Below are 20,038 nucleotides of genomic sequence, written 5' to 3' on the forward strand. Positions count from 1 at the left end.
TGTCTTTCAAAATACCTGTACTTCATGTTTTCCACATGAATTACTTACTATGCTCTTACACATCTCTTAGGATCCACCTTGGTACCCGCCTTCTACCTTGCTGGTCAATATTGATCCTTTCAAGCAACATTGTCTGCACCATGATGGATTAGGTAACAGACTTCTTTCCAGCAGTCTTGCCTATGCTCAGATACATCTTAAAACATTCATCTTTTTCGTTTCCTTGATTTTTGTCCTTTTACATCTTATACAGGACATATCGTAATTTCCATCCCTCTTAACCCCAGGACAGATATTACTTACCTGTGAATGTGCTGCTATGAGAATTTCTCTCTACAGCTGATATTACTAAGTAAGTACAGGCATATCTACCTTATATGGCCCTAGTTACCAATAGCAACACCTCTAATGTTATTCATTCCTTTAATTAGGCTTGGTCTAATTGGATTGCAGACCTGGTCCAATTTTGATGTTTTCTCCCTGGCTGTGTGCACACACTTACCACAGGCACCTCGTGACCTTGTTTCTCTACGGTTTTTAAACATACATGTAAGTTTGCACTCTCCCTTCTAGAGATATAGATACATTTATTTCATATTTATATATATACATTTTACGTATTCTTTTTAACACAATGCACAGTTGTGCAATCCTTTATCTCTAGAGCATTATTACAAGTGCATTATGACTTATGGCTATCCTTACATTCCTTTGCCAGGTCTACTGTATGCCCCCTGCAGGCATAATTTACGGCGCGACCTGCCCGCTCCCTTACGGGGATCCCCTCGGGTGGCTGTGTTTTCCCTTCCCCTTTCCTCCTTCCCCTCTCGGGCACTGACGCCCCAGGTATGTTTGCATTATCGGTATTTTGTGTGGAGCCTATGGTCGCATAAATGTCCAGCCACAATTTTAACTCTTTACTGTCTACACCATGCAGTGTTTGGTTAAATTATTGTTCTTACCATGTTTTTCATGTTTACTACACAGAACTGTCTTATTTATCTATCTTATGAGCTCCTGTTCCCTGAAGAAGCCAATGTCTTGGCGAAACATGTAGGAAATCGAGCCCTTCTCCTTTAAACGGCCATTTTCCATCTGGCCCATTCTACCATCCCTAGGGTCACTTACAGTACATGTACCCATAATCTCTTTTTTTAAGTATAACATGAATTGTTTAATGTATATTTTGTCTATGTTAGATTATCAATAAATTTTGTATTTTTTATTATTTTTTTGCTTCTTACACTTTTTCTTGTTTATTCCTCTTTGAGAAATCTATTTGACTATAGCACCGCCATAATCCCCCGTCCACATACCCATTAAATATTTGATTATTTTGGGGATGAGGTGCTGTATCCCTTGGTACCATCTAGCCACCCCTACATTTTTTAAGGTCCTTTAGACGTTCAGATTCACTGTTTGTGCTTTTCTCGGGCAACAGGAAAGGTTGCCAGGCTTATAAGGTTTCTTTAGCAAGGTGGCTGAAACTATCCATTTCAGAGGCTTATTCGCATGCAGGTGTCTCCACCAGCAGGAATTTGTGCGCACTCAACAAGAGCACTAGCAGCCACTTGGGCAGAGAGAGCTGGTGCCACCCCTGAACAAATTTGCAAGGCGGCAGCGTGGTCGAGTTTTCACACATTCGTGAAACATTACAGGCTGGACCTCACATCTGCTAATGATCAGGCATTTTGCAGAAAGGTCCTGCAAGCTGTTGTCCCGCCCTAAGGGGGTAAGTCTCTGTTATCCTCTCAGGTGCTGTCCTGAAAGACGCCTTGGGAAAAACCAAGTTAGACTTACCGGTAACTTGTTTTCCAGAAGTCTTTCAGGACAGCAACATCCCGCCCTATTGTATTTAATATACTATGCTGTGACTAACGTATGTGTTTGTGTTCCAGCCAGGGCTGGAGGTCTTCTCTACTACAACTGAGGTATGGTAGGGAGGCGCCTCCCTTTTAAAGTTTGGAGGAAGAAGGTGTTTCCTGGTTCCGGTGGGAGGAGTCGCTATCTCTCAGGTGCTGTCCTGAAAGACTTCTGGAAAACAAGTTACCAGTAAGTCTAACTTGGTTTTTCCAAATTGTCAGGCTTTTTTGTTTTATAGCGCAAAAAATAAAAAACGCAGAGGTGATCAAATGCCACCAAAAGAAAGCTTTGTGGGGAAAAAGGACATGCATTTTGTTTGGGTACAGCGTTGTACCACTGCGAAATTGTCAGTAAAAGCAACGCAGTGCCATGTCGCAAAAAATGGCCTAGTCAGGAAGGGGGTAAAATTTTCCGGAGCTGAAGTGGTTAAAGTGGTCGCTGTATATAAAAGTCTGTGATTTGTAACTATACAAAGATGGTAGACCGGGCCATACAAAAATGGCCAAAAATGGCCACTGTAAAGCCAATATAATTAAGGGGTGTGGTTAATTGCTCACAGGTGCCTATTTAACTTGTTGTAGGACTCAGTCTGAGCGTGCTCAGTTTGAAGCTGTGGAGCTTGGTGTAAGTGGAGCTGGATTAAGTGGGAGTTAAAAACAAGAGTTTAAAACAGGAGGTTATAACAGGGGTCATAGTACCTGTGTAGTGTGAGTATCTGAGTGTTGTCTGAGTAGTGTGTGTGGATCGTTAGTACTTGTGTATTGTGTACCTGTGTATTGTCTTGAGTATTAGTGCCAGGAAGCTAGTTGTTAGGTAATTTGGACAGGGTAAAATCCCCAAATCCTCACCAAATTTAATAGGTACGATGCCCGGCGGGTGTGGAGAGGCGACTCTTTGTACATCTTGCCGCATGTATGCGTTCCTTGATCATCCGATCGAGGGCGAATACTGCTGTGCAAAATGTAAGCACATTGTTTCCCTGGAAGCCCAGGTTCTGAATCTGGGGAAGCAACTGTCAGCACTGAGAAGTCCCTCCATACTAAAGGTGAGCCAGGAACGTACACGGCAGGTGCCGGCAGGGGCCAGCACAGAGGCGGGTGGAGACAAAGAGGTGCAGGCACTAGCAAAGAGTAGATGGGTGACAGTCAGGAGGGGTAGAGGGGGAAGTGCCAGGGAGGCCGATCCAGGACTGGAGCATCCCAATAAGTACGCTCCATTGAGTGACATTGGTGTAACCAGTCAGGGACCAGCACTGCTGGAGATGAGGGACTCTCCTAGCTGCCAGGGGAAGAACTCCTCCAGTGAGAGTGGGGGGGGGGCAGCAAAGGGAAAGGAAAGACAGATTCTGGTGGTAGGGGACTCAATTCTTAGAAGGACAGAGAGGGCAATCTGTAACCAAGACCTGAAGCGCCGAACAGTATGTTGTCTACCGGGCGCTCGGGTTCGGCACATCACGGATCTTGTGGACAGATTACTGGGAGGGGCTGGGGAAGACCCGGCTGTCATGGTGCACGTTGGCACCAATGACAAAGTCAGAGGCAGATGGAGTGTCCTAAAGAACGATTTTAGGGACTTAGGAGCTAAATTGAGGAAAAGGACCTCCAAGGTAGTGTTCTCAGGAATACTACCGGTACATCGAGCCACACCAGAGAGGCAGAGGGAGATTAGGGAAGTAAACAAGTGGCTGAAGAGCTGGTGTAGTAAGGAGGGGTTTGGGTTCCTGGAGGACTGGGCCGACTTCTCAGTCGGTAAGCGGTACTATAGAAGGGACGGACTACACCTAAATGAGGAGGGTGCAGATCTGCTGGGAATGAAGATGGCCAAAAAGTTAGAGGGGTTTTTAAACTAGGCGATGGGGGGGAGGGTCCAGAGACAGTTATAGCCAGCGCGGAAGATATTCCAGAGGGTAGTATTGGGGGCATTAGTGGTAGGTTAACCAAAGCACAAAAACACAAGGTGAGTATAGTAGCAAGTCCAAGTTGCAATCTTGAAACACCCAATACGAGGACAATATGCGACCTGTCTAAACTATGTGGCATGTTCACCAATGCCAGGAGCCTGGCGGACAAGATGGGTGAACTAAAGATACTGTTGTACAAGGAGGATTTGGATTTTGTGGGAATTTCAGAGACCTGGTTCAACAGCTCTCATGATTGGCTGGCAAACATTCAAGGGTATACCCTATACCGCAAGGACAGAGAGGGTAAAAAAGGGGGAGGGGTATGCCTATATATCAAGAATAATGTACAAGTGAATGTGAGAGATGACATCACTGAGGGGGCTAGGGAGGAGGTGGAATCTTTATGGGTAGAGCTCCAAAGGGATGAAGCTAAGGGGAAAATAATACTGGGAGTATGCTATAGGCCCCCTAACCTGAGGGAGGAAGTGGAGACGGATCTCCTATCACAAATTGGATTAGCAGCAAGGATGGGAAGTGTTATCATAATGGGGGATTTTAATTATCCAGACATAGACTGGGCGGAGGGAACCGCGCATTCATTTAAGGCTCGCCAGTTCCTTAGTGTCTTGCAGGACAATTTTATGGGTCAGATGGTAGACGCACCAACTAGAAATAAAACATTACTAGATCTACTGATTACCAACAATACAGACCTGATAACAGATGTGGAAATACGGGGCAATTTAGGTAACAGCGATCACAGGTCAATTAGTTTCAGTATAAATCACACAAATAGGAGACATGAAGGGAACACAAAGACACTGAATTTCAAAAGAGCCAACTTCCCTAAACTACAAACCTTGCTAAAAGGCATAAATTGGGATAAAATATTAGGAACAAAGAATACGGAGGAGAGATGGGTTTGCTTTAAGAGCATATTAAATAAGGGCATTAGCCAATGTATCCCATTGGGTAATAAATTTAAAAGAGCGAACAAACATCCTGGATGGCTTAACTCCAATGTAAAAATGCATATAAAAGCAAAGGAGAAGGCCTTCAAAAAATACAAGGTTGAGGGATCATCCACAGCATTCAGAATTTATAAAGAATGCAATAAGAAATGTAAGGGTGCAATTAGGTTGGCTAAGATAGAACACGAGAATAAGAAAACACTGCGCTCTAATAGCAAAAATAAAATATATGTGAGCCAGCAGCTGCATACATTGTGACAAACAATAACTGGTAAATGGGAAAAAAATGCAGCGCTAAGAAGTAATAGGAAGTTAGGGTGTAGTGAAACAATTAAGTAAGAGATGCTGTACTGAACAGTAAAGCATATGTGCAAAAACCATAAGTGAAATGAAATGAACAAACACAGTATAAAGTGTCCACATATGGTAAATGGATGATTCCAAACTCAAATTATTAAGAGGAACTGGTATGGACCAAAAAATGATGTGAAACTAGAAAATAAAGTCAATGGTGCACGGTGTGGATCTGTGACTGAGTCAACAACGGGGTACAGAACTTCCGTAGCTGTAAACCAACATCTCGATATGGGGCATCAGAATGAAAACATCAGGAAGTAAGATAAGATGGGTACTCTTACCAGATGACGTGGACTCCACTGTCATATGACATGGAGTCAATGGTGCATGGAGCCAAACCTAGGCTGGAAAACGATATCCGGAACGGTGGAACCTCTGTCTCCCTTCTTGACTTCTCTGGTGGGGTGAAGAAACATCAGGAAGGGCCGCCAACTGGATATCAGCCAATAGACCTCAAGGATGTGTTCCAAGGAGAAGCCGGGGACAGATTTGATCCAGACCCCGTGATGGAAGTAGGGCTACTGGAAGGCAGTTTCTTGCATCGGGATAATATGCAAATAAAAAATAAAAAGCTTCTGCATAGTGCAGGTAAACCAGGGATTTTTATTTCTAAAAATACCATACAAAAAATGGATAAAAGTGATCACAATTAAAATAAAATCTAAGCAGCGTAAGGAAGGGGAGATCGCCCGACGCGTTTCGACCAAGGGGGTCTTCAACAGGGGCATGCCCCTGTTGAAGACCCCCTTGGTCGAAACGCGTCGGGCGATCTCCCCTTCCTTACGCTGCTTAGATTTTATTTTAATTGTGATCACTTTTATCCATTTTTTGTATGGTATTTTTAGAAATAAAAATCCCTGGTTTACCTGCACTATGCAGAAGCTTTTTATTTTTTATTTGCATATTATCCCGATGCAAGAAACTGCCTTCCAGTAGCCCTACTTCCATCACGGGGTCTGGATCAAATCTGTCCCCGGCTTCTCCTTGGAACACATCCTTGAGGTCTATTGGCTGATATCCAGTTGGCGGCCCTTCCTGATGTTTCTTCACCCCACCAGAGAAGTCAAGAAGGGAGACAGAGGTTCCACCGTTCCGGATATCGTTTTCCAGCCTAGGTTTGGCTCCATGCACCATTGACTCCATGTCATATGACAGTGGAGTCCACGTCATCTGGTAAGAGTACCCATCTTATCTTACTTCCTGATGTTTTCATTCTGATGCCCCATATCGAGATGTTGGTTTACAGCTACGGAAGTTCTGTACCCCGTTGTTGACTCAGTCACAGATCCACACCGTGCACCATTGACTTTATTTTCTAGTTTCACATCATTTTTTGGTCCATACCAGTTCCTCTTAATAATTTGAGTTTGGAATCATCCATTTACCATATGTGGACACTTTATACTGTGTTTGTTCATTTCATTTCACTTATGGTTTTTGCACATATGCTTTACTGTTCAGTACAGCATCTCTTACTTAATTGTTTCACTACACCCTAACTTCCTATTACTTCTTAGCGCTGCATTTTTTTCCCATTTAAGATAGAACATGAAAGACACAAAGCGGAGGAGAGCAAAAAAAATCCCAAGAAATTCTTTAAGTATGTAAACAGTAAAAAAGGGAGGACAGACCATATTGGCCCCATAAAGAATGAGGAAGGACATCTGGCTACAAAGGATGGGGAGATGGCAAAGGTATTGAATTTATTCTTCTCCTCAGTCTTCACGAGTGAATCGGGGGGCTTCAGTAACCAAAACTGCAGTGTTTATCCTCATGACACAACACAGGAAGCACCTACATGGTTAACAGAGGACGGAATTAAAATTAGACTTGAGAAACTTGACATTAATAAATCACCGGGACCAGATGGCTTGCATCCGAGGGTACTTAGGGAACTCAGTCAGGTGATTGCCAGACCGTTGTTCCTAATTTTTACAGACAGTCTATTGACTGGAATGGTACCAGCTGATTGGAGAAAAGCCAATGTAGCACCAATATTTAAAAAGGGCCCAAAAAACATCCCTGGGAATTACAGACCAGTTAGCCTAACATCAATAGTATGTAAACTCTTGGAGGGGATGATAAGGGACACTATATACAAGATTTTAGTAATAAGAATGATATCATTAGCAGTAATCAGCATGGATTCATGAAGAATCGTTCTTGCCAAACCAATCTATTAACCTTCTATGAGGAGGTGAGTTGCCATCTAGATAAAGGAAGGCCCGTAGATGTGGTGTATCTGGATTTTGCAAAAGCATTTGACACAGTTCCCCATAAACGTTTACTGTACAAAATAAGGTGCGTTGGCATGGACCATAGGGTGAGTACATGGATTGAAAACTGGCTACAAGGGCGTGTTCAGAGGGTGGTGATAAATGGGGAGTACTCAGAATGGTCAGGGGTGGGTAGTGGGGTTCCCCAGGGTTCTGTGCTGGGACCAATCCTATTTAATTTGTTCATAAACGACCTGGAGGATGGGATAAACAGTTCAATCTCTGTATTTGCAGACGATACTAAGCTAAGCAGGGCAATAACTTCTCCGCAGGATGTGGAAATCTTGCAAAAAGACCTGAACAAATTAATGGGGTGGGCGACTACATGGCAAATGAGGTTCAATGTAGAAAAATGTAAAATAATGCATTTGGGTGGCAAAAATATGAATGCAATCTATACACTGGGGGGAGAACCTCTGGGGGAATCTAGGATGGAAAAGGACCTGGGGGTCCTAGTGGATGATAGGCTCAGCAATGGCATGCAATGCCAAGCTGCTGCTAATAAAGCAAACAGAATATTGGCATGCATTAAAAGGGGGATCGACTGCAAAGATAAAACGATAATTCTCCCGCTCTACAAGACTCTGGTCCGCCCGCACCTGGAGTATGCTGTCCAGTTCTGGGCACCAGTCCTCAGGAGGGACGTACTGGAAATGGAGCGAGTACAAAGAAGGGCAACAAAGCTAATAAAGGGTCTGGAGGATCTTAGTTATGAGGAAAGGTTGCGAGCACTGAACTTATTCTCTCTGGAGAAGAGACGCTTGAGAGGGGATATGATTTCAATTTACAAATACTGTACTGGTGACCCCACAATAGGGATAAAACTTTTTCGCAGAAGAGAGTTTAATAAGACTCGTGGCCACTCATTACAATTAGAAGAAAAGAGGTTTAACCTTAAACTACGTAGAGGGTTCTTTACTGTAAGAGCGGCAAGGATGTGGAATTCCCTTCCACAGGCGGTGGTCTCAGCGGGGAGCATTGATAGCTTCAAGAAACTATTCGATAATCACCTGAATGACCGCAATATACAGGGATATGTAATGTAATACTGACACATAATCACACACATAGGTTGGACTTGATGGACTTGTGTCTTTTTTTCAACCTCACCTACTATGTAACTATGTAACTATATAACAGTTGGGTTCTTTCTAAAGGCCCGTACACACGATACGAAAATCGGATAGAAAAATTTGTACGACGAGCTGTCTGCCGATTTTCGGATCGTTAGTACGGTACTTTCCACAGCCAATTTAGCTTTTTCGGCAGACAAAACCTGGATGTGCAGACTATAAAATTTTTGTTGTATGTGAACTCAACGTCCGATTTTCGTTTCATTATTACAGTTTTCGTACAAAAAAATTGTAAGGGCAAGACTACGCATGCTCAGAAACGAAAGAAGACATGCAAAACGATTCAGCACATTACGTTGCTTCTGGCATTGTATTCTGTCGTATGAAAATTTTCGTATTGTGAGTAACCTCTTCACTTTCGACATGAGATTAGCATGCCATAAAAAATATGTTTCTGTCGTCTGAAAATCTGGTCATGTGTGTGAGGCTTTAGTTGAGGAGATTGGTGAGTTCACGAATATCTTCCCCTGCTTGGCATCTGCACAGAAAACTGGACTTAAATTCATCCAGTCATGAAGTTAAATGTAGTGTGTTGCACCTTACCAATGCTTAGATGTGGTGGCAACATTATTTTTTTTCAAATATTTCATCTTTATTTTGGTGCTTCTGCCAAATAACACTGTTCCTCTACTAGGGTAATAAAGCTTGCTGCATTATATTTATAGAGGAGCACTTGTCACCTGGGGCTGCTCTCCAAATTTGGCTACAAACCCCTCCTCTATCCTTATCTATCCTTACATGGAGGTGTGTTGCGTTGTAGTTCACAGAAGATGGCTGAGAAAGCAGATAACATTGCTTGAGATATTTTTATTTTTTTAAGATAATTTCCTGTACTTATAGAAAATGTGCTTAATCTTAAAGGAGAACTCTCGTTACATTTTTAAACTTTGGGGCAGGTGGAAAACTATCCGACCGTGCTGCTTAGCTACTGAGGCACAGATTCCAATGGGAATCTGTCCCTCTGTTGGTCCCCTAAAGCAGGGGCCTCCAAACTTTCTAAACAAAGCTTAGTGCTCATAGGCACAGCATAACCCTCAGGATTTTTAGGACAAACCAGGAAGGCATTTAAAAAATATTTATTTATTAAAGAAAAAATTGTTTTTATATGTAATATAATGAAACAGTAGAAACATTAAAATCAATTTCAATGCAGAGATACAAACATAGCTGTAGCTGCCCTCTAGTGTGATGGGCTAGTGCACGTAGCTATTAGAGATGACGCCTGACATGTTTCAGACTCATACGTCCTCCTTCATAGGCTCAATGTCATCTAAAGCATACATGTTCTATAATATAAACATATTTGAATATTAGTACAGTAATACATTCTCATAGGTCAGCTTCTTTATGGGATTGGATAACCATATACACAGTAGACATGGCAAAGGAGATTATACTTGCATGCATGAGCTGATCACTACTGAATACAGAGGGAGGTCGGCAGTGTGGATTTGGCCTGCACTACTGCTACCTTGCGGTGGGGAACAGATGGTATATAGCTGAAATAATGAACCAACAGCATGGAGAAATGGGGGCTAGGCAACTCCAATATGACTGCGAGAACTCCCACTGATTGGAGTGGTCACTCCCGTCAGCATAAGGTCGGCCGCAAGTACTAAATAAATTGAACTTGTGACTTCCTGTCTGTTGAGAGACAAAAAGGCAGAGGTATGATAGTAAGCGTGTAATAGTCTTAGCACCCTTTCACACATGCGGACCGTTCATTAGATCAGTTCAGTCACTTTTTTATAATCAGTTGTCAGTAAACATCAGTTTTCATCCATTTTCATTTCCGTTGTCATCCGTTGTCATCCGTTTTACATCCGTTGTAGTCCGTTTTACGTCCGTTGTAGTCCGTTTTGCGTCCGTTGTCGTCCGTTTTGCGTCCGTTGTCGTCCGTTTTGCATCCGTTGTCGTCCGTTTTGCGTCCGTTGTCGTCCGTTTTGCGTCCGTTGTCGTCCGTTTTGCGTCTGTTGTCATCCGGTTTTGCATTCGTTGTCATCCGGTTTTGCATTCGTTGTCATCCGTTTTACATCCGTTTATGTCCGTTTTTTTTCAGAACTGTATTCAGTTTTTCATGAATTATGGGAATTTTCCCATGATTCTTTGTATTCCCCAGCGTGCATTGTGCTTCCCATGCTGCTTTGTGTTTTCAGCTTGCTTTGTGTTTCCTGATTCTTTGCTATAGTGTACGTGCTTATTTAGAGCAATGGATTTGATCAGATTTTTTGAGCATGTGACATTATTTGTCATGCCATCTTATTGGAGGAGACAGAAAAGCATGACCAGGAAGATTTCTGCAATAAGACGCAGGTACTGGACACATCCCATGCTCCTCAAGAGGCCCACTGAAGGGTTTTATGCTCTGCAGTATGCAGATCTGCAACGTTTCCCACCAGAATTTTTACATTTTACGCAAATGTATGTACCAACGTTTGAATTGTTATTAGAAAAGTTGCATCCCCGTTTGAAAAGGATGAACACGGATATGAGACGTTGTGTGCCACCAGAGGAGCGACTTCTGCTTACCCGAGGTAAGCCAGCCAGCCTTTCTGCTTGATTATGTCCAGCATAATGTAGGATTCCTTTCATCATTTGTTCTACTCTTCCTAGATTTCTGGCATCTGGACTATCCTATACGTCCCTAAACCAATACTTTTTGGTGGGAACCTCTACAATTTCTGGAATTTTGCATGACACCTGTCAAGCAATATGGGGGGAGCTTCGGTGTACTGCAATGCCTGTTCCAGATACATCCATGTTGCAGGAATATTGCAAATGGGTTTTGGAAGAAGACCCAATTCCCTAATTGTGTTGGAGCCCTGGATGGGAAACGCATCTGAATTCAGATGCCACCTGGATCTGGCTCACAATATTTTAACTATAAGAAATACTTCTCCCTTGTGCGTATGGCAATCTGTGACAGTATTTATAAGTTTGTAGCTGTAGATATTGAGGCGTATGGACGTACTGCAGACTCAAGAGTGTTTACAGCATCAGAAATGGGGAGAAGACTACTTGAGGGCCACTTTAATTTGCCATCAGACAAACCTCTTCCAGGAACTGTAGGGCCAGATATGCCACATGTGCTTGTAGCTGATGAGGCATTTGCACTTTCTAGGCATCTCCTAAGGCCTTATGCCAGGCACAATCTAACTCCCCCCCCAAAAAAATTTTTAACTATCGGTTGAGTCGTGCAAGGCGCCTTGTTGAATGCACCTTTGGCATTTTGACCAGCAAGTGGCGCATATTCCATACAACAATTCAACTGAGCCTGGGGAATGCTGAACTAGCTATACAAGCATGTTGTGTCCTCCATAACATTATACGTGAGAAGGAATTACTGTTGAGGAAGAGGACGAGATCGATTTACCTACCGCAGTCTGGTAAACCCTACGGTTTACCGGACTGTGACCCAACAATTCAGTCGTTACCATGCGTGATACGTTTGCAAACTATTTCATGTCCCCAGAGGGAGAGGTTCCGTGGCAGTATCAACGTGTAAAAACATTCACCATGCTCTTTATTAGGTACAGTTTGCTAGTACCATGTTTGACCCCCTTTTGGTACCCTGCATTGTATTTGTTTTTCCATAGAAAATGGGAATTCAATAGTTTGACGAAATAATACATTTTCACATTAGCAGTATAGCAGTCTTGGGACCTCTATCAGTGTATGATTAAAGCTTGTTGTTTTCAGTCTCCTAGTGCCAACATCGATCATCATTCACCCTAGGACCATCACATTCATTTGTATCAGTTGTTTTTGGTTTATATAGAGTACAATAATAAAATTGCATTTTCCATGCATTTTTTTATGTCAATTATTTTTATTAATAATAGACAATGACCGCAACAAATATCACAAAACTTTTTGTACAAAAATATATAACACATATATAACATCTAGTGTTTCAGTGCAAACTTGGTGGCCAACTACAACGGGGCAACTTAAAATGGGGATTCTTTAAAGGTCCTGATAATAAGGACTGTGGGAAGTGGAATAGGGAGTGGATGACTGGGAGGAATGACTATGAAGTGGCCTGTGAACTGGAGGACTCATAGGTGGGTGCCACTTGCGGTGGGGGGTACAACGTTTTGGGCAGTGGTGGCTGGTGCACGTTGGTGATGGGGGTTAATGCCTGGATGATATGGATAGTGAAATAAATGTTGTGGAGCTTGCTCACCATGGTATGGACGTTGGTGATGGGTAATGACTGGTGGCATGGGTTCTCCGGACATTGCAGCCCTTATGCACACACCAGTAAAATTAAAGATCGACATTTGAACATCCATTTTACGCTCAGTTGGAACTTTAACTAGGTGGTGGTACAGATTTCTAACAAAACTAGCATCCTCGTTATTTGGGTCTGAAAATGGATCGTGGTATCAGCCCTTCTTATTGCCCTCATCTCCTCCATAAAAGTTAACATGGCTGCATCCATGTCACGTTTGGGATGTCCGTGACGTTTCCTGCCTCTTGGTGCGGTAGCTCCAACAGAACGAATCTGAGGGGTGGAACATTTATTAGCACATTTTATTTTGTCAACATTTCAAAATGGGGCATTTTATATAGGATACTTACAGGCACACGTTGTCTTTCAAGCGTGGCTGTTGCGTTAACTCCCATGTCTTCCTCTTGCGCAGGCTGGGTATCCACTGCATCCCCCTTCTCTTCTGTTTCAGAAATGTTGCTGGTGGTACTGTAAAATATTTGTACATAGATGGATTACAGCTCAGTACAGTATAGTTATTACAATACATAGATCCATGTGTGTCATTACTGTTAAAGTGGTTGTAAACCTTACAGACCACAGTTATCTACAGGTAGGTGCAAGAAATATCTCCTAAACCTACACGGTTTAGGAGATATTTGCTGAAAACATGTAGACAACGGCGCCAGACTAAGCATGCCGTTTCTGAAGGCAATCGTGCCGTGACTGGTGGCTCACGCATGCATGACGTAATCGCGGCTATGGCCAGTCACAGCACTGGAACCGCGATACCTGGAAGTCACTCCAGGAGTGATGGCGGCGACGGGGGAGGGGAACAAGGGCCGCTGCGGGAGCTTCATCTCAGGTAAGTAATTCATAATGAGCTATTATGCCTTTTGTCTTGACAATTATGTATACTATTTAAAACCCATATGTGGAATACAGTGGGTTTTTAACAACTATTTTTGTCAGTTTTACATATAGGTAAGCCTATAAAAAGGCTTCACTAGAAGTACTGTAATTATCTCTGCGCTGTTTAGGATATAAAAAACAAGAAAAAATACTGCGCTACCATAAATCGATAAACCCCCCAAAAAGCAGCAGTTAAACAGTGAGATGTGCACCAAAATGACAAAAGAAAAAGAAATAACCGCGCTAAAATGTATATGAATAAGATATGTGAAATATTCTTATATCGATGTCCCAAAAACCTCTGTTAGAAAATTCATGTATGTATGTGAAACATTGCGATAATCAGAAAAATATATATAAGTCCATACATATAACTGTGAATCAAAAGGTGATGTCCATATGTGGTAGATGGAAATCTTTTATATATGATAATTGACCAGAATCAGTCACAGAGAGAAGCCCATGAATGGACACAACCAGACTTGGTGGTAAAGATGAAAGAGACACCACACTCAGTGATCCACCACCGCACAAATATTGCGCTTACCACAAGGCAAGCAAAAACCAGCCTATGTTCCGTCCTGGTATGGGAAAATCCAGCTGGTGTGACTTGCATACAGCGTGGCTAAGAGGATGTAGCAAGGACCCCAAACTCTCGTCTCACAGGCATGTGAATGAAAAGAAACTGACCATAGTGTAATACTGGCAGGACAGTTTAATAAAAAAAGGTAGAAAACTTACATAAGTAGATTAAAAACAGAAAATAGCCGGCTGGCATAGTGAGCACCCGTCCACACTAGGATGGCGATGACGTCAGAGCGTCAACCTCCCGACGTACGTTTCACCACAAATGGCGTAGTCTGGGGATATATTTGCTGTACACTGCGGGATGACAACGTGGCAGGTGACGTGGCCAGGTCACATGGCAGGTGGCGTTTGCAGGTGACGTGGCCAGGTCACATGGCAGGTGGCGTTTGCAGGTGACGTGGCCAGGTCACATGGCAGGTGACGTGGCCAGGTGACGTGGCAGGTAGACAATCCACAACTTGTGGCAGGTAATGAGGCTCAACGCGGCATGCAAATGCAACAAAACGGCCGCTTCTAAACGCCGGTTTCAAGCTTCGTTCAGGAGAGTTTGCACCAGCGAAACGTGTACATGGGGCCTAATGTAGGAGAACAGTGCTGGAATTTGCATGGTGAGGTGGACTACAATTATCAGGATGCTGACATATGGGTGTACCACAAGTTTAACCATGCCAACCCACCCCCATCCCACAAACTGCTTACCACGTATCCAACGGTGTCTTTTACTGAGCGACAACCAGTTTGGTGTGACCTCCTCGAATATTTCTTCCCACTTCATGCTTGTGCTGTTTCAGTCACTGTATTCTGCATTTCTTTTGTCCCATAACGCTGGCCTGGCATGCACAAGTTGGATGAACTGCTCATGGGATACATCTCTTGCCATTTCTTATCTTTCTCCTCTCTCCAGGCACTAGGCAGCATGTGCTTGTGCATGTGACTTTACTAATGACCACTACCTGGGTCATAGGTTAATTGTAATGTATGCATATTAAATTACATATTTTGATGAAAAACGGATGTCAGCGGATCGGTTGTTAACGGATCGTCCGCCAACATCCGTTTTTCGTCAGTTCCGTTTTTTTTTTACGGAATAAAAATAGGGTTTTCTTCCGTCCAAAAAACAGAGCTTAACGGAGACGCATGTTAACGGACGTTAGCGGATGATCATCAGCTAACGTCTGCTATCCCATAGAGTAGCATTGATGTCCGTTTTTAATCCGTAAACGGATGTATGAAAAAAACGGACAAACGGTCCGCACGTGTGAAAGGGCCCTTAATCAGAAGGTTGGTAACAGAGTACCAAAGTAAAAAAGTAGTAAGAAAGTAAGAGCAAGCTCACCATATAAGGGGCGTATTCGCAGGTCTGTTGGTCCTGTCAGCAAAGCACCAGCAATGTGAGTGCTGCTGCTGACAGGAAATTTAAAAAGCCAAAAAGGCTATTACTAACAGCTGAGAACAGGTTGCAGTAAGCACCTGACTCAGCTGTGGCCGATGAGGCAGAGTATTGCACCACAGCGTGGCTGCAACCATCTGCCTCAGAGTTCCCTGACGAAGCAGCGTGGGACGCGGCCCCGCCCCCATCCGTCACCGGCGTGCATGTAGCCCACCCCTCTGCGCCCCAGACTGGGACGCAAACCGGAAGGAGCACAAGCCCAAAGGCAGAGCTCCAATGGGCAAAGGGACCCCGAACCACCGCCCTGACAGGTGGGGATCAGCAGTCTCCCGCGCACCAGGCAGTCACAGCAGGACGCCAATCGCCCCATGCAGTGGAATAATTGATGGAAAAATGTATGTTAAAACATATACATGTTAGGACACATGTATAACATGTACAACAGTCCAACATATGCCCACCGAAAAGGAGAATATGCGCCACCCAGTGGTGCAGAACGATCAGCTCAGGCATGGGAGCCACAAAAAACATTGTACCACCAATTGGTTCGAGAAGATGTCTAGGAACAAACACAACAATTAATAATGTGCAAGAATTATACATTGCTCAATCAAATGCAGAAATAAAAAAGGTAAAAAGACAAATTTAATGTACAATAGGCTCACAATGTGTGGCATTATTAACAAGACTATACTAGTATATTGGCACACAATAATGAAATATAGATATTGGTATTGAAGTATACAGAAAAACCCCCCTAATGCAGATTAGAGATCCAATTCGCAAACCCCTGATTGGAGCCCCTCCAAGAAGGGCTTGAAATTGAACGCCTCATTGAGGCCTGGAGGTGCGGTGGCATTGAGGTGGAATATCCACCTTAATTTACTCTGTAAGAGTACTTTATTGGAGTCGCCCCCTCTGGAACTAGTAGGAATGTGATCCAAAGCCAAAAAATGCACTTTGGGAGTGCAGTTAGCGTGCACTGTATGGCAGTGTCGACCAAAGGGGAGATCCGGATCCTTTTGATACTCGCAATGTGTCAATAAATTCTTCGCCAAAAGGGTCATTTAGTTTTACCCACGTAATAGCAACTGCATTCGCACTGCAGCAGGTATACTACCCCCACAGTGCGACAATTACAAAGTATTTGGATCTGAATTGCTCTCCATTGGGTAGCACTACCGTTTTGTTGGTATCCATATATTGGCTGCATATCTGTGCCCATCCTGCTGCCTATCTGTGCCCATCCTGCTGCCTATCTGGCCGCCTTTGAAAACGTCAATGACGAAAAGCGTAAGCCGCGGCTACGCACTTACGTCACTTCTGGCACGGAGACAGGGAGCTTGGAACGCAGCTGGACCACACGCTGCGAGACAGCTCTTCCTGGTTACCTATCGCCCATAGTTTTAGTGTTTGTAAGCTTTTTAAGACGCTTTTATGGTTCTTCTTATTTGAATAAAAGTATTTTTATTATAAATACTACACTATGGGAGTCTTATCTCTTCCAATGAGGACTTATCCCTGAAGAAAAAACCCTTCCTTTTTTGGATATGGTGGTAGAGGCTGCGATAATTAATTGATTGATCAATCCGGATGTTCTGCCTGAGTGGAGAGACAGACAATTGGCAGAGGTTCCACAGGAGACTATCCACGAAGACTAACTGGTGAATGGGGAACCATAGGGGGAGCACAGAAGTCATCAACCTGAGCACAAGAGTCACCAGCATTTTGAACCTGTCTTCAAGCTATATATATATATATATATATATATATATATATATATATATATATATTGCAACACATTTTTATGTATATCATTTTTTGGCTTTTTTTTAATGTAATTTTACAGTTTATTATATATAAAATTGTTCATACTGGACTTGATATGACACACATCTGGTATAGACTGATACATTATTGTTCATATCACTGAGTTCTAATTACATTTTATTAGGGTGTTCACCTAAAGTGCATATTATTACAGTGGATTTTTTTTAGCACATTTTTTTACACATTCAGTTCACCTCATTTTTAATTAGGGAGCGCCATTCACCCCATTTTTCAAAGCATTTTTTGCATGCTGCCCATCTGTCCCCTTCATGCTGCCTATCTGTGCCCTTCATACAGGGGAACAAAGAGGAAGTGGATGATGAGAGCGCTGAGGAACATCGCAGCTTTCATTTCAATTGCCGTGTGTTCCTGCCGCTCGACGTCACATACAGCCGCCCCCTGGCCGGGGAACTTTGATACACGTCACTCGTGATTGGACGGGTGATCTGTCTATCAAAGTCCCGGGACCAGGGGGTGGGGCTGTGTGTGACAGTGAGTATACACGGCAATTGAAATGAACGCCGTTAGTGATGTTCCCTGTGCTCTGATGATCCTGTCAAAAGCTCCGGCCGCCTGCTCACCTCTCTTCCCCTCTGCGAGCACTGGGAGAAGGACTCCCATACAACCCCGCATGCCGGCGGTGCATGCCCCCCCCCCCCCACTTCTTAGGCAGGCATAGCTCACCAGCCCTCAAAATCCACTCGCAAAATGTGAGTGGGCGAGTGGAATTTTTAAGGGCTGCTCTACTCCATAATACATATTTTCAGATTGATTATATTTTGATAGACCAATCGGCTCTTGCCTCTCTGGAATCCGTTTCTATTGGTTTGTTTTCTATTGTTGATCATGCCCCTACAAATTGTATATTGAGTGTTGGCCCACAGACACCGAAACTTTGCAATTGGCAATTAAATGAATCATTAATTCAAGTAAAGATGAAAAAAGACTGCGTCTCAAACCGTACATTCCTTAACATTATTTAAAAGGATTTGTAATGAAGTGGTGCCAATCAGACATGCTCTATCGCAATCTTATTCCTTGCTGATAGCTGGAGACCAGGGCCATCTTTAATATTGATTGGACCCTGGGCAAAAATTTTCTTGGGCCCCCCCCCATGCAATTTCACTCTCCACCTGCTCTGAGACATACAACGAATAGCAGCTAGACTTAAAATCAGTTTACTGATCAGATCAGGCAGCAATTGTGATTGGTTGCCAGCAGTTACAGCATATCACTACCGCTTACTGACTGGTTGCTAGAGGTTACAACAAATGATTTCTGCTTGTTAATTGGTTGCTAGAGATTACTGTACAGTAATACTGCTCACTGATTGGTTGCTAGAGGTTACAGCACATCATCTCCTCACTGCAGGGGAGCACGATATACATATGAATGCCGCCTTTATTTACATATCAATGCCAGTTATTTACATGTAAACACAGGGTCAGCAGGTAAGTCATCTGTACACAACAATAGGGTAGAGCTGGGAAGCATTAGTACCAGTACTTCACACTGACATATCAGGATACAGCACAGGACTAAAACTTCAAGGGACAAGGGAATTTAAACTGGGATAGTTGGCAAGTATGAGGCAGCTGCTTTGGGCCCCACAACAATGACAGGGCCCAGGGCAGCTGCCCCTTTTGCCCTGCCTTAAAGACGGCCCTGCTGGAGACCATCAACGGAATCAATGCTTTTTGACAAAATGTGAACAGGAATTGAATGTCACATTCTCTCCTGCCCAAAAAACGAAAATCATTTTTTTTCCCTCAAAAATCTTCACTGGCAAACACATATCAAGAAAATAGCTATACAATGCTTAGCAGGTGGTACAAGATACCAACATTTTTACATAAGAATAAACCTCAAGTGTCCTCTCTATGCTGGTGCTGTCGAAACAAAGAAGGCTCCTTCTTACACATTTTTGGGACTGTCCAGTGATTAACACCTTCTGGTCAGAAGAAAAATCTTCAATTAAACTTACCAGATGTTTTCACCAGCAACTCATCTTTTACACTATGATCCTTTTAAATGGTATAAAAATTTACTTTTAAAACCTTTTAAATGTGGCAAAAGCGTGTATACCGGCTCTGTGGAAACAAACTACTCCACCCATAATTGCACAATGACGTAATAGGGTATCTGATATCCAACTCATGGAACAGTTAAAGTAGTTGTTAACCCACCAATGGAAAATTACACCACCCTCTCTGTTTATGTAAAGTACCCCTGTGTTAGTGCCTTATAAAAATAATGCAGTATATACCTGTTTACAGAGCGCCAATTGGCGCTCACATAACCCGGCAGCTCTCTCCTCTCTCAACCTGACAGAGCAGGCGGAGCCGAGGTTCCCCCCCACTGACATCAGTCATGAGTAGAGAGATGGGTCACATGACCGCCGAACGGTGCTCTGTTAACGGGTATTTACATCATTATTTTTATAAGGCAGAGACACAGGGTCACTTTACATAAATAAACCGAGAGGATGTGTCAGGGAAATTCAACATACGTTATGCGTAATCGATGTCTCCTGTGCTAATAAGCGCCCTTTTCAGCTCTTTTTTGTATAATGCATCTGAGTGCACCCGTGCTTCCCAAAGAAAAC

General features: G+C 43.2%; 1 protein-coding gene across 3 annotated transcripts in view; it reads left to right on the plus strand.

Moving 5' to 3' along the window:
- Positions 1-20,038, plus strand: part of CCDC127 (coiled-coil domain containing 127) — a 250,270-nt gene that overhangs the window by 21,335 nt on the left and 208,897 nt on the right. The window contains exon 2 of one of the 3 annotated variants that reach the window (XM_073630711.1): positions 8,714-8,839. The exons of the other annotated variants lie outside the window; for them this stretch is intronic. The gene's annotated coding sequence lies outside the window, so the exon portion shown is untranslated. The remainder of the gene's footprint in view (positions 1-8,713; positions 8,840-20,038) is intronic. 3 annotated transcript variants of the gene reach the window in all.

The sequence above is a fragment of the Aquarana catesbeiana genome, linkage group LG05, assembly GCF_042186555.1.
Source record: "Aquarana catesbeiana isolate 2022-GZ linkage group LG05, ASM4218655v1, whole genome shotgun sequence".
Classification (NCBI taxonomy): domain Eukaryota; kingdom Metazoa; phylum Chordata; class Amphibia; order Anura; family Ranidae; genus Aquarana; species Aquarana catesbeiana.